The sequence below is a fragment of the Eumetopias jubatus genome, unplaced genomic scaffold, assembly GCF_037043125.1.
Source record: "Eumetopias jubatus isolate StellerSeaLion01/CBP00866 unplaced genomic scaffold, mEumJub1_p1.0 scaffold_92, whole genome shotgun sequence".
Lineage (NCBI taxonomy): Eukaryota > Metazoa > Chordata > Mammalia > Carnivora > Otariidae > Eumetopias > Eumetopias jubatus.
Genome location: NW_028274898.1, coordinates 307,023 through 322,659, shown reverse-complemented (window position 1 = coordinate 322,659; position 15,637 = coordinate 307,023). Strand labels below are relative to the sequence as shown.

The following is a 15,637-nucleotide window of genomic DNA, read 5'->3' as shown; positions in this document are numbered from 1 at the left end:
TCATTTATCTAGCTTACTTTATTAGAAGTATACAGTGTAGAATACATATAACTTGCAAAATATGGGTTAGTCATCTTTATCTTATCAGTCAGGCTTCCAGTCAACAAGTGGCTATTAGTAGTTAAGTTTTCGGGGAGTCAAATTTATACACAGGTTTTTTTTTTTTTTTTGGCATTTTGTGATCAAATTTATTTTTTGTTTCAATTTCATTTACTTTGTTTTACTGTAATTTACACAAGAGACTGCCAAGTAAACTAGGTATTTTACATTCACCACGCATTCCCTCAAATCTCCACAGTTGTTAGGAAAACATTAGAATCCCTGCGCTGGGCATGGATTTCCATGTACGCCCAAACTCCCAACGAAGCTACAGATGCCAGTGAGAGTTTAGTCCATTAAAAGGAGAGAGTGAGACTCTTTATTTCACAAAATTAGCAATAATCTTCCTTGCAGGAAACATTTTGCAGACAATGATTATGCTTTGACAACACCTGTCTTATAACACCGCCCAGAGAGTAAACATCAGTCTTGATCCTGAGTACACGGAGGACATATTCGACGTGGGGTTCGGAGCCAAGGCTAAGAGGGCATCGCGGTGCGGCAGTGATCCTCAACACCTTCGTCCGACTCACTGCCACCACCTCAGTGGGGACATGGCATGTGGGAAAACGAGGAGCAGGGTGGGCAGGACTGTCAGCAAGTCAGATTACAAACGTGATAGGACTACAGGAGCCAGCGTGTTGCAGGAAGGACGAGATTAAAGGAGATAGTTTGTGACCGGAAGGCTCCAACAATATCATTCTGGTCAAGCTTCCAGGACTGACAGGAGAAAACCTGGATTTGGACAGAGAGAGCTGATAAAAATCTTACCTAGCTATGGTGCCTTTCTTAAAGAAGGAGGAGGAGGAGGACAAGGTGGCAGCAGCTGCTAACAGCACGTTCCTGATGCTCACTCGTGACAGGTTCCAATGGTGTCCTCCCCATGGGCGGTGGAGCACTGGCCTCTCAGCAGGGCCTCCCAGGCAAGGAGATCAGCCTGTGCTGCCTCTGAAATTCCACTATCTCAAAGGCAGCTTCTCCCCCTTGGGGTGTATTTCAATATGAAAAGTGCAAAACAAAAACAAAAACAAAACCATCACCACTATCTGTATTCTAGCCTGTCAGCTGTGAGGAATCTAGATCATTTGCATAGTTTCCAAGCTCTAATTTCAGAAAACAGTCATTTCAGAAACAAGACTCCATGGAAGTGCTCGACTTCCGAAAGTTTTCCTACAGCCTACGATGCTATTCATTTCTTCATCAATTTCTTTGTTTGCCTACGAGTAGCCTGAAAATTGTATAGTGCTTATTATAAATCACAAACCATCATCTCCATTTTTGCTAGGTTTGATGTAGAAAAATATTGAAATTTAAAATACAAAAATCCAATAAAAACCAGAATTTTTTTTTAAAGGATTTTTTCCCTCAGGGCAAACAGGTAAAAATTGGCTGGGACCTATACTCCTTACTAATAGACAGTGTCCAATTTGAATTTAAGATAATAACCATCCAGAAATAAATCATTATAAATACATTCAGAGTTCACATTCCAGATTCACTGGAATACCAAAAGATTTTGAATAAATTTTTCTGTGGGAGTCTGTTGCTTATGGGACTAAAATAAGAATTTGTAAGATTTAAAAGAACAGGAAGATTTAAAAGAACAGAAAAGTAATAAAAGGCTAAATATATTGGTCCACAATTTGACATTTATGAAACATACCAGCTAGTATTAAATTGCAGTCAATTTGTCCATCAATGGTATTACTCTGATAATTATTAAAATCTGTTCCAGGTATATATATTGAAAATATTTTCTTTTGCATTCTTGAAGATAGGTACAGTACTTTGGAGAAATTGTACTAATCCTTTCAGTATGTTTGTATGTACATATATACACAAGTGTGTGTATCTTGATCTGTAGCTCTACATGTGTTTTATATGCAGCCACAGACACACACACACACACACACACACACACACAGGTGGTTGGGAACCTGTGAGTATGTCATCACAAGCACACATCTGGGAAACGTCAGCACTGCCAGATACTGGTCAGATCCTTCTTCACTCATCACTGGCTGCACTTGTTCCCCTCACTTGACCTTGATTACGTAAACAGTTTGATATTGTCTCTGACCCTACAGGGGACTCATCTAGACATCAGCAGCCGACGTGCCTCGGACAGAACCCTTCTTACGCATTGTTTCTAGTTCTTTCTGAGTTTCATCCTCCATTCTCCTAATGTCTTCCATTGTCAGATCATTCCACTTGTCAATCCAACAAAAAAGCTGGCGATGAAGTTTGTAAATATCCTTTTCTCTTGCTTCTGAATGAAGTTTTCTACTTTGCTTTGCAGTCCCCACCACTTGAATTTGATGGTCACCAGCTTGTAGGCACACATCTGAGGACAGTCAGAGTTGTTTGCCAGCTCCTTCTTCCAGTTGGGTCCCAAAGGCCCTCTCTTGGTCTTGACTGACTGGAATAATGCTGGGTCTTCATCAGCTTTGTAGTCTGCTGGTTCAACTTGACTTCGATCTGCAATATCTATGCGGACAATTTCAACAGTTTTCCATGCGTTCGGATCTAAACCGTGTACATTTTCTAATGTTCCCAAGTCTGGTTTGTGCCATGTTTCAATTTTAATGAAGAAATCATCTTTCATATATACACTCGTTACAACTGAGGCATAATGGTTTGTTCTACAGTAGGGGTATGCGTTCCAGGCTTCCTCGTGAAACAGCAAGGAGCCCTCCGGAGCAATCATCCTGACGAATGCAGGAACTTTGCTCCTGAACAGAACATGGCAAAACCACACGGAATTCCTTAATCAGCACCATCTTCCCGGAATCCCCTCACAGCTACCGCCACTATCACCACCACCGCCGCTGCTACCGCCCCTCACGGCGCCTCTATACACAGGTTTTTGATCTTGAGAGTCACCATCCTTACTCCGCATTGGTCAAGGGTCAACCTGTATCTCTATTTACAGAGGACATGCTCCTAAAGATAGAAAAACCTCAAATCATCCACACACAAAAATATTAGAGTCCATAGACTCATTCCGTAAAGTTGCAGGGTACCATATATACAAAATCAGTTGTGTTTCTATGCACTAGCAATGAACAATCTGAGAAGGAAATTTAGAAAGCAATTCTATTTACAATGGCACACAACACAGTAAAAGTGTCAGGTGTAAATTCATTCAAGGAGAGCAAGACTTGTTCACTGAAAAGCATAAGAAGCAATGGTTCTGCGAGAGATGAAAGACCAAATGGGGGGAAAAAAACAACTGTATGCATGCATTGGAAGATTTAATATCATTCATATGGCAATACTATGCAAATAGATCTACAGAGTCAATACAATTCTATCAAAAATTTTTCTTCTGCATTTTCTAAATTCTGTCAATACCTTGTAGTATATTTCCTTTCAGACGTTGTAGTTTTCATCTCTTAAAGATAGAGAGGGTGTTGTTTATATTTTCTATTTCTCGGTTTAACATTTACAACTGATGGAAAACTTATACTAAAAGCTTTCATATCCTTCTCTGGCGGTTCTCACATGTGTCAGCTCTGGATTATTTTCCGATGACGGATCTGGCTCCTGATTAGGGGTCATTTTGCCTGGGAGAGCTCCAGGTCCTGTTCCCTCTACTGCTTTCAAATGATTGCCCCCTGACTTGCTGGCCTTTCCTCCCATGGAGGCCCTGAGCAGGACCTCACTGCAAGCCACACCAGGGACCCTGCACAGCTCTGGTTAGGTGACTTTCCTCAGACCAGCTGGTTGTCCCACATCACCTTTCCCTTTTATTCCCCAGGAATCCCAATTTGGCTGGTAAAATACCTGGCGCTTTCTATTTTTTAGGTTAAGCAGGCAGTGTGTCTCTTTGCCTGTTCCAGCTCCTAGAGGCCCCTCCTCCATGCTCAGCCCCAGCCCCAGCCCCAGCAGGCAGAGTCCTCCTCACACAGCCTCCTTCTGACCTCTTCTCTGCCTCTTTGTGTTTTAAGACCCCCTTGTCATTGCAGGGCGCCGCCTGGATAATCCAGGATCATCTCCCCATCTCAAGGTCCTTAACATAAGCACCTGTGCAGGGTCCCTTTTGCTGCAGGATGGAACATGTGCACAGGTTCCTGGCATTAGCCTGGGCAGCTCCTAGGGAGGGGGCATTATTCTACCCAGCAGCACACTATTGATCTCAGGTGACAACTAAAGTTGGACGCCCCCTCTCCACCCTCCAATCTTTTCTAATTTAAACATTCCGGGAAAAGTAAACCACTACCTCAAGGCGCAAGCAAGACAAGGCAAATCAGAACCCTAGGGCGCTCCATCCATGACCATACAATTGCCCAAATCTCTTCAAAGTAGTCTGTTTAGTTTTCCAGACCTGGCTATTTTCCCTCCAAAGGCCGACCTGACTGCAGAAATCCCCTCCAGGGGGAAGCGCCCAGCGGTGGAGGGAGGGCAGGCGGTGGCAGAGTGGGGAGCCTGGGACCCCACTAACCCCCTGCTGAGAACTCTGAGCCTGGTTTAAGGGAGCAGAAGCAGTGGTCCCCTTTGGCCCTGCCCTCAACAGCGGGATCCTTGGGCGTCTCCCCGCGAAGCCACGAGGGGGCGCGCCGTCCCTGTCCTAGGAGCCCTCCTGGGGAAGAAGCAGGCCCTGGGATGTGTTCAGCGTGTGGAGTGTTGTGGGCTGGTGTCAGCCCGAGGGCCCAGGGGTTGCGGACTTTTGGTCCTCCCCTCCCCCCCGCAGTGTCCAGGCCTGGGGGAGGCTGTGGGGACTGGTTTGAACTGTACAGGTGCAGCCATGGCACTCGGTGTCCTCCAACCAGGGTCCGAAGGGAAAGAGAGAGAGAGCTAGAGAGAGCAAGAGAGAGTTGTATCTGCTCTTCGCGGGCTGTTGGAAAGTCCTCCCTCATGTTTCTCTCTGGCTGGCACAGCCTTCCCTGGGCTGGGTGGGGGGGGTTGTGTAGGGTTTGGGGGGCCATAGCTGCAGGGAGAGGAAAGAGTGGTAACCAATTCAGGAGACAGAGGAGACTGGGCAGGTGAGGAAGGAAGCCAGGGCACGGGAAGGGAGAAGGGGAAGGGGGACTGGAGGAGGAGAAGGAGGAACACCAGTACTGAAATCCAAGTTGGGAGGGGAGCTGGGGGGCAGGGAGATGGGGTGGGGTTGGGGACTGAGGCGAAGCCCTTGACTTCACGGACGGGGCGTGTCTGATGCAAACCAGGCAACATGGCGGTGGGGTTCTGCAACTTAGAATTCGTGGGGCTGAGGAGGTAGCAGCGCTGTTGCGTCCATCCTATTCGGAAGCGTCGTGTGGAGGGTGAGGATGCTTGCGACAGGAGTGGGTGCCGAGGGTGTTGGGGTGCGCCTAGGCGAGTGAGCCTGTGTGTCCGGTGGAAGGGGGGTGAGACTGGTGTGGGGCGGAGGCGGAGGGAGTCACACTTACCCGGCAGGGGAGACTCCGGGATCAAGCAGGTGGTTTTCCCAGGGGAGGCCCTTCCATCATACCAGGGACATGCTGACCCCCGCGATTTCCCCAAGTATGGACAACTCCTCTGCATTATTTGTGGCAGTGGCAGTGGGGGGCTGCTTTTGCTCTTTCACCTGTTGTTGGTTGTTTAAGAATAGCCTTTGTTTTCTTATTCATTTTTCTGTTTGTTTGTTTTGTCTTTTCCATGACTTTGGCTGATGACATGGGCTGAAGAGGAAGCTCACTCAGGGGACACCAGGACCCTGAAGAAAACACCTCTGCTTTTAAGGGCTGCTTTCTTGAGAATCTGGGTTTGGCTGTTTCTCAATCAAAAGCATGCAGGACAGTTTCTGTCCACTGGTCATACATCCCACCTTGGCTGTCGGGGTTTTTTCTGTTTTTCGCAGAGCAATTTCTCTGCTTATATTTCAGTATGTGGTTTGCAGTCCCTGATCCAGCAAAGGTGCTTTCTTTTCATTCCCCAGGGAACAGGGGTTTGCATCCCTTCTCCTTCCTCCCTCCCCTCCCCACCTATCCCCCCAGGCACCCTGCAAAGCCTCACCCAATCCCCAGACTCAGTACCCTTGATTAGGCCACTTGGTAGCCTACCTAGTATAGCCTTGCTCCAGAGGACCCTTCCGAGACTAGAGAGGGTCCGGCTTGATGTACTGTTTATTTATTGTAAGTTTATTTGTTGAAGTAATCCCTACACCCAAAGTAGGGATAGGGCTCATGAAGCCAGATGGAGACTCCCCTGCTCTCCTGACTGAGCCAGCCAGATGCCCCCTGACAGGCTTTTAAAGAGGCACCTCTGTGTACTCACAAAGAACCCGCTGGGTTTGGCACCACAGACCTTTCCCAAACAGCAGGTTAGCTCTAGGACAAAGGGCCGTGGGCCTTCTGCAGCTCTTGGGCTCAAGCCAAAACTGTCCCTACTGATGTACCTGCATTGCTTTGTCAAACTGAGCTTGAAGGGGTTTCTGGCTTCAGGCTTTCACCAGAGCTGGTGTTTTTTTCTCTACTCCCTAAAGGCCTCTATTCAGAATCTACAACTGAGGGTCTTCCAACTTTGATTTTCACTTAGGGGAGCCACACCAACTGGGACTCAGCAACGGGTTACTCTTCTGCCAGAAACAATTAAACAAAAGAGCAACAGCGTCACACAAGATGCGCGAAGTGGAGATTTCCAAGATCCTGGGCATCAGGCAAAGGGGACAGCCATCCCGGACACATGGCAACACAATGGTGAGCAGAGCCCTAGAGCTGCTCAGAGGTACTGGCTCTAGAGAGTTTCCAAGCAAGGCACTGGGGGGAGGGGAACTTGAATAGGAGCCCCATGGAGCTCCTGGAATTGAGGACACTGATCTGAGAGAACCCAGGACTGAGTCTCAGGGAGGACAGAGCTGCAGGAAGTCACCTAGCCAGAGCTGTGGAGGGGCCCTGGGGAGGCATGGACAGCAAGTCAGGGGGTAATCCTTTGCACAGGGCCTGGTGCTCACACGGTGCTGGGAATAGTGCCTGTGTCCAACAGATAGACTAAGCAAAAGTAACCCTCTTAATTTGTGAGGAATAGGGTGGAAGACAGGGGGAGGGCTTGCTACAGTACCTGGAACTCATGGTGAGTCCTCCACGGAGCCCTGCTCTGGGCCACTGAACTATGCATTGAAGCAACAGCAGAAATGTTTCCAAGTAACTTCAGTGCATCCCTGAACAAAGCTCAATATTATAGAAAACACAAAAATATCCAGCAAACAGCAAGGTAACATTCACAGTGTCTGGCGTTCCATCCAACAGTTTGAGGTATGCAGACAAAGGGGGGAAATGAGCCCTCCTGAAGAGATGGATCACTCATCTGAAAATGACCCAGAGCTGACAGCAAGATGGGAATCACCAGAGCACAAGAAAGCATTTGTTCTAACTGCATCCCATTGGTGAAAACATTCAGCAGATACATGGAAAATGTTAAAAAAAAAAAAAAAAAGGACCCAATCTCACATGAAGAGATGAAAACCACAATGTCTGAAAGGAAATGTACTGCAAGGGGCTGATGGTGATTAGGGAAGGCAGAAGAAAAACGTTCAATAGGAATCCAAAAGAATCTGCAGATCCTGCTGTTGCCTTCTGAACCACCCTAACCATTCCAATCCATGAACACAGGATGTCTTTCCACTTGTTGAGGTCTTCCTTAATCTCTTGCAGCAATATTGTGTAGTTTTCAGTGTACAGGTTTTGTGCCTCCTTGACTCAATTATTCTTCGATACCATTCGGGTGGGTGCTGTTGTCCATGGAATCGTTTTCTTAATTGACTTTCCCGGTGTCCATTCCTAGGTTATAGAAACACCTGATTTGTCTGCCTTGTACGCTGCAACTCTGCTGAAATAGGTTATGGACTCTAATAGTCGTGGTTTCTGTGTGTGTGTATTTGGTATTTTTCTGTATACAGGAGTATGTCATTTGCAAATCCAGATACAAATTGTCCCTTGAAGAACCTGGGGGTTAGGGGTACAGAGTCCCACAATTGAAAATCTTTGTATAACATTTGAGTCCCAGAAAACATAGCTACTAATAGCCTACTGAAGTCTTACAGATAACAAAAACGGTTGATTAATACATATTTTGTGGGTTACTTGAATTATGTACTTTATTCTTTTGATACAGTGAGTTAGAGTGAAAATATCATTGAGAAAATCATAAGGAAGAGAAAATGTATTTCTACATTTGTACTAGACTGTATTTGTAAAAAAAAAAAAAAATAATCAACCCATGAGTGGACCGACATTGTTCACTAAAATTCAAAGCCATGTTGTTCCCCAGTCAACTATAGTTTTATTGCTTCGTTTTCAAATGTTTTCCCCTCACCTTCAGGTTTTTAAACAATTGAGTCATAACTGATTCCCCATGTGAGATCAGTTTCACATGGCAACACAGGGATTGGACGACTCTATAAATTATGTTAGGCTGATTACTAGTGTAGCTACCCTCTTTCACCTCGCAGAGCTGTTACTGCACCACCGACTACATAATATGAGATCTGTCCTCTAACATTGTTTTTAAATCTTCACTGTGGATGATGTTTTGACAGAGTATAGGTTTCTATGCCCTCCCCTCCCCCCACCACTACCATGGGCCGCCTTTGGACTTTCCAGAGAGGAGCAGTGACATGTAGGAAGTCCCTATTTTAGGCCACTGCAGCCCCTGATCTTGGACCAGGATGCTCAGCCAGGGCCAGGGAAATATGGATTAGCAGGAACCCTTCTTTGCAAGCCCAGCTCCAATGTGAAGGACCAGAGTGCCTCTTCTAGCCTCCTGCAGGGATGGTTCAGCACCCAGGAGCTGGCCCTACATAGAGGGCCAGAAAAGGGCAGATTCCCCTAAACGCAGACCAAGTGTTCCATTTCGACTCAGAAGAAGGTGAATAGCAGCACAGGTTCTTTTCCCTATGCTGAGCTTCCACGGGGGGAGCCTCAGTGCCACTGCAGGAGGGAGCATCAAAGGGAACCTTTGGATGTTAACCTAAAGCTTAGTGCTTAGAGCCCACCCAGGGGACCAAACCTACTTAAGATCCATCCAGATCTTGCCAGCAGCTTCCATGGGTCCTGCAGCCTTCACTTCCTTTAGGAATCTCCAGCCAGCTGGTGCCCTATCTTTGCTTGCTTCCCCCTGGTGTCCTTGGGCCACCTGAAGGTCTGTTCCCTTAAGTAGTCTGCCGCCTGGTGGATTCCAGGGGAACTGCCAGGGCCTGAGGCTGAAGGCACAGTCACTGAACCCCTGACTCCAGCTGGGAGGTCAGAAACCAGGCTCTGAGCCACCACCTGCTGGGACTCCAGGATGTGGCCCCTCACCAGGCAGTGTTTGCCTGGGGACCCCAGGACCCACTGATGTGCGAGGGTCGCCTTCTTTCTTTTTTTTTTAGGTGAAATTGACATACAATAAATTTCACCCATTGTCAACAATGACAGAGTTGTTCAGCTAGTGCCCTAGTTTGTTTCAGAGGCTTCCTTCACCTTCCCACACTCCCTCCAGCCCCTCTGCAGACAGTCTCCGCTCCCTCCTCCAGCCCCAAGCAGCACTGATTTGCTTTCTGTCTCTGTGCATTGCTCCTTTCTGCACATTTTACATAAGCCGAATGAGACAGTCTGTAGTTCTTGGTGACTGGCTTCTTTCACTTAGCATCCTTTTGAGGTTCCTCCATGCTGTAGCTTGGATCAGATTTCTGTGCCTTTTGTTGCGGAATAGATGCCATGGTACACATAGGAAACATTTGGTTTGTCCATTCACCAGCCGATGGCCCTTTGTGTTGCTGTCAGTTTTTGCCCATTGTGAATAACGCTGCCCGGAACATTTCTGACCGAGACTTGAGCGGACATATGTTTTTATTCTCTCAGATAGATTCCTAGTTGTGGAATGGCTGGGTCCTATGGCAAGCTTGTGCTGAACTCTTAAGAACTCTCAAAGTGGCTTCTGCAGGAGCTGTTATATTTTACGTTGCGACCAGCAATATAGGAGGGTCCAGTTTCTGCTCATCCTCAGCAACACTTGGTATCGTCTTTGGGACGTAAGCGCACTAGTTGGTGTAAAATGGTACCTGGTTTTCCTTGCATTTCTTTGAGAACTAATAACATATTACTAATAACATTGATTATCTTTTTATGTGTCTCCTTTGGTACATGTGTATTCGACTCTTATACTGGCTTAAACGAGTGTGTTGCTTCTGCCCATTGAGTGAGTTCAAAGTCCTCTTGTCTCTCGTGAACGTGAGTCCCCATTGGGTATTTAATCCACAAATATTTTCTCCTAATCAGTGGCTTCTCTGTTCCTTTTCTCAGTGGCAATGTTTGATGCAAAAAACTTCTTCATCTTCAATTTTCTCTTACGTATCGTGCTCTTGCCGTAGTGACTTAGAACTCTTTGCTTACTGTGAATTCCTGACCATTTTCTCCCATGTAGTCCTCTTGCACAATAGTTTTGGCTCTTATACTTAGATCTGTGACCATTTTGAGCTCATTGCTGTGTAAGTTGTGATTTCCAGCAACAGCTGTGGGGGAGCTTTGTCCCGACAGGTTTAGGAGAGCCTAGGGGACACTTGTGTTTCAGAGTTAGTCTCCCCTGGGCCAGGAATGGAGATTTCACCCTGCTGCACCTGTTAGTGAAAGGCTGAGTGCCTTTGGGGAGGGGAGATACATGGGGGCTGTGGTCATATACGGCATGTACTCCCCGTTCTCTGGGACTGGGTACAAAGGAGCTCCAGGAGCCCCAGGGCAGTCCTGCTCACAGGTGCCTTTAGAGGCAGAAACACACTGAGAGCAGGAGAGCATAACACAGAAAAGACCCCAGGGATCCCAGCGGATCTGGGTTGGGATCCTAGAGGGTCTTCTATGGATGGGCACATTTTCCATGTATATGCCCTTCTATGGGTGGGTGGGAAAGAGGACTCGCACACAGCCGGAACTCAGGAAACATGCCCAGAAGGAGTGGAGCGGATTGAAGGGATGTCCCACAGTTTGCAGTATTTTTCCAACATGAAAATCATGGTATTTGCCTGCATCAAAGGTGCTGGGGGGACACATGCTGCCTCGGTCAGTAGAGCGTGCAACTTTCATTTCAGGGTCATGCATTAGAGTCCCACGTAGGTGATGGAGCCTAGCTGAAATTAAAAAATAATAATAATAAATAGAAAACGAAGAGGTGCATGCTTCAGGAATCAGAATTACTCCCCCTAAGGTAAGGAGGGGGCATCTACCTTGGTCCTTGCAGTTCAAGAGCCATTCTGAGCACTACAGAATCCTAAATGTAGATTAACCTAGAGAACCTACACTTTTAATATTTGTTGGGTTTCCCCTGTGTGGTTAGAGGTCCACTGGCAGACAAAAGTTGACATGCTGAGCACAGAAGCGGACCAAGAAACAGACTATTACCTGGATGCACCACATTATTCTCCGTCCTCACTGCAGTCTCCCTGGAAATGGGAATGGGCAATCGAAATGCCTGGTATTCAACACAGGTTAAGAAAAAATGGAAAGTTTGGGTTAACAGTTTAAATTATTGTGTCCTCAGATTGACTTTGATGGCAAGTGGGGACTCTGTTGCACGTCTTCTAGGTTCTGCAGGTGGAAATGAGGGGCTAAGGGACAAACTAATTATACAACTCAGAATAACTTTGGTAACTTAGTATCTTCACACTTCACACAGTTTTCTTTCATTTTGACTGATCCCATAGTCTCAGGCTTGAGTCTAAACACATTTATACAAGGAAGGTGATATCAATACCACACCTAAAATCTGTACCGCTAAATGTTGTAGTGCTTATTCCTAATGGTACTTTAGGCTTGTTTCTAACTGCCTGTAGCTACGTTACGGCTGACTCTCAAGGCAGCCCATTCTAACCATGTGTGCACTTCTCTTTGGCCCCACCACCAGGTGAAGCAGTGCATCTGAGCTGTCTCCATCGCTGGGGGAAGGATGTAGGTCAGATAGGTAATAAAGAGAAAGGGGGACTGGGGTGCAGCAAAAAGAAAGCATGCTTATGTGTGGGTTGATTCCAGAGAGGACCATTGCATTGCTTTTTAAAATTTTTTAATTTACTCATTTGAGAGAGAGTACTTGAGATATCAGGAGCGGTGGTGGGGGTAGTGGAAGAGGAACAGAGAGAAGCTGACTCACCACTGAGCAGGGAGCTGGACATACGGGCTTATCCCAGGACCCTGGGATTCTGACCTGAGCCAAAGACTGACACTTAAACAACTGAGCCACCCAGGTGCGCTTTAAAATAATTTTTAAACTAATCTGGTCCACTTAACATAGGCATTGTATTAGTTTCACATAAGGTCATGGGATTTATTTTGTATTTCTTTTTTAAATATTATTTATTTATTTAGAGCAGGGGTGATGGGCAGACGGAGAGGAAGAAAGAATCCCAAGCTGACTCTGCACTGAGCATGAAGACTAAACTGGGGCTCAATCGCATGACCCTGAGATCATGACCTGAGCTGAAATCAAGAGTCAGACGCTGAACCAAGAGAGCCACCTTGGTATTTCTAAGAATGATATGTTTACCTTTCTCTCTGAAATAGGCACTGAGTAATGAGCAAGGCGGAGAGAAACCATAGTACCCATAGGCGCCAAGGTCAGATTGCCCAAAATGTACCACAATGGCATATTTGGGGGAAACAGAATGCCACAACGACCACTGGTGCATGTTCATTCAGACTCCAAGATCTCTGAGAAAACTCGAGATTGCAGGGTTAAAAATAACCTGAAAGGATCAGAGTGAAATGCCCTTGGGATGTGTGTGGTCTGATCTAAAGTACACAGCAGAAGATGTTTTGTAGATAGGAAGCCAGCTGTAAACAGCACACTGTGCATTCCCTTTTTTGTTTTCTTATCCTGTGTTAAAGACCGAGTACAATGCTGTTTACAATTAATTGATCACAGCCAGTTGCAGATTTCTTTATTCCTTCTCCACTGCCATTGCTTCACTTGACTAACCCTGTGTACGTGGAAGATGCGCCTTACTAAGCCCCTGCTGTAAATCATTATAGTACTATATCACTGTAGAAGGTATATTAGATTATGGAAAATAAACCTCAGGACCTCGGGCTGTTTGCTTGGGGTCCCCTGTGCCTCGCTATACTGTCGTCTCTTTTTCTTTTTTTAAAAGATTTTATTTATTTATTTGAGAGAGAGAATGAGATAGAGAGAGAGTGAGCATGAGGGGGGGAGGGTCAGAGGGAGAAGCAGACTCCCTGCTGAGCAGGGAGCCCGATGCGGGACTCGATCCCTGGAATCCAGGATCATGACCTGAGCGGAAGGCAGCCGCTTAACCAACTGAGCCACCCAGGCGCCGCGGTAGTCTCTTTTTCTCAGTTCCTTCGCCACCCCAGGTCCCCGACTCTCTGAGGTCGACAATATTGATTATTTTGAATTGAAGCTACCCAAAAAGAAACTGGTACCAGGATACTCAAACCCTCCTCTGTCTCCCTGAAAGCAGGAAACCAATCTCCCATATGAAAAAGGCACCCCCTGTACTAAGAAGTAAAAAGACATCCTTCTCACCAGGGTTTCTAAATTCGGTCTAGACACTCTCTAAATTAAAACTCCCCCAAATCCCTGAGAAATGTATTTTCTCCTTGTCTAAAATGCATAAAAACTGTCTGCCTTAATACTTTATATTTCTTTAAGGGTCTCCATTTCAATATCCGTTCTCCATGCGTATTCAATGTCTCAGTGAAACTTAATTCTTACTTAAGCTGGGAGACCAGGACAGGTAACAGAGGAACTTCTCCTTCCCTGCATACCTTTTTTGTGATCCTAATATCTTAGCCAATGATTTGTAAGGAAAGAAGTAACAGAATTATATACCTGGGAAAAAGATTTGTCCCCAGGAAGGAATTTCTGGTATTTTTAACAGTGGAAATATCTACATTTGATCCAAAGTCTCCTAAAAAGTATTTATTTTTAAGTTGAACTTCTAATTTAAGTGTCCCCTGAAATTCAGATGTGCCTTCCCAGAGGGTACGTTAGGAGACTCCACAGGGAAGCTCGCAGCCAAGTCCTGTGTGGGGGCCGTGCTGCCATCAAGTGCTGAAGGAGTTTGGGAAAATCTCTTCATCTCTCTGCGCTCAGCTTCCTCATATGTAAGATAAGGTTGTTATTCAAATTCTCCACGGTCCCTTCCTGCTCAGTTTCTGTGAGTGCACAAGGGTCTGCGGTGCCTTTGAAGCAGCCCTGGGGACTGCAGCTGAGACCTGACTTGGTCCCTTCACTGTGTGTCTCTTGCAGGAGCCTGAGCTGAGCCCACACTGAAAACAGAGAACAGAGGGAGCATTTGGGAGACAGAAAATCAGCAGGTTTGGAGGATGAGAATAACGCAAAGAAGGACAAGGCAATGGTGGAGCAGGTGGTTGCCCAAAGGAGGTAAGAAGAAGGACAAGTTGGGTCCAGAAAAATCAGGGGAAACTGAGGAATGCATACAGCGGCATCCAACTCTGCAAGGAGCAGCCTGAGCTGAGCAAGGAGAACGAGGAGAGTAACTTCGTCCACGGTGAACCTGTGCACCTCCCGAGGAGCCCCACAGAATGGATCGGGGTTGGTTTGTACTGCAGGGAAGCACCAGTTCCAAGAGGAGGAGGAGGAGGAGGGGCACCTGGGTGGCTACATCTTTAAGCGTCTGCCTTCAGCTCAGGTCATAATCTAAGGGTCCTGGGATCGAGCCCCGCATGGGGCTCTCTGCTCGGCGGGAAGCCTGCTTCTCCCTCTCCCGCTCCCCCTGCTTGTGTTCCCTCTCTCGCTATGTCTCTCTCTGTCAAATAAATAAAGAAAATCTTAAAAAAAAAAGAGGTGGACGATGTGACCATGAGGTTCTGCCCCAGACCCCTAGCTTTGACCTTGGAGCTCCCTCACGGTCGATGTTCTCCAAGTAAGTGTGGGCTTAGAGGGATCAGTGATGTTTGGATAAAGGTTGGACTTGTCCATTCTTACCACAAAGAGTTCTACCCTAAGGTCAGGAAGGGCCAGGTTAGGAGACCCTTGCCTCTGAGGCAGTGATACCAATTATATTCTTCTGAATTTATGGTTGTCAAAGACTTTACACACCTTTGTCTTGACCGTGTGTTGAGTGTTTCATTTTCCTTAGTCTCTGTTATGAACTTGGAATTCTGACATCAATAAGATTTCACAGAGGAGGTCAAAGCAGTGAGAGGAAGAATGCAAACAAAATCTTGTAGCTCAGCGCCCCTGGGTGGCTCAGTTCATCGAGAGCCTGCCTTCAGCTCAGGTCATGATCCCAGGCTCCAGGGATCAAGCCCCATTGAGGGGGGTGGCTCCCTGCTCAGCAGTGGAGTCTGCTTCCCCCTGTCCCTTCCCCAGCTGTTCTCTATCTTTCTCTCTGTCTCTCTCTCACTCTTGCTTTCTCCCTCACGCTGTCTCTCAAATAAATATATAAAATCATTTTAAAAACTGTTGTAGCTGTCCTAACCTGGGGTATGGTGGCAGTGCAGAGGATGGAGGGGGGAGGGGGCTAGGCCGAAGACATCTCTTCCTACTGAGAGAACCATTGAGAGGAATCCAAGAGGACAGTCCCTCTTCACCAGAGCTCACCACAGGGGAGTGTCATGGGGCATTGAGA

The 15,637-nt window shown here is 46.6% G+C and overlaps 1 non-coding gene across 1 annotated transcript; it reads left to right on the top strand.

Annotated features, from left to right (window-relative positions):
- The first annotated feature begins 5,481 nt into the window (after window positions 1-5,481).
- Window positions 5,482-5,644, top strand: LOC148161683 (U1 spliceosomal RNA). Its single transcript, XR_015767400.1, has one exon. It is a non-coding gene; the product is annotated as a U1 spliceosomal RNA (small nuclear RNA).
- The last annotated feature ends 9,993 nt before the right edge of the window (window positions 5,645-15,637 follow it).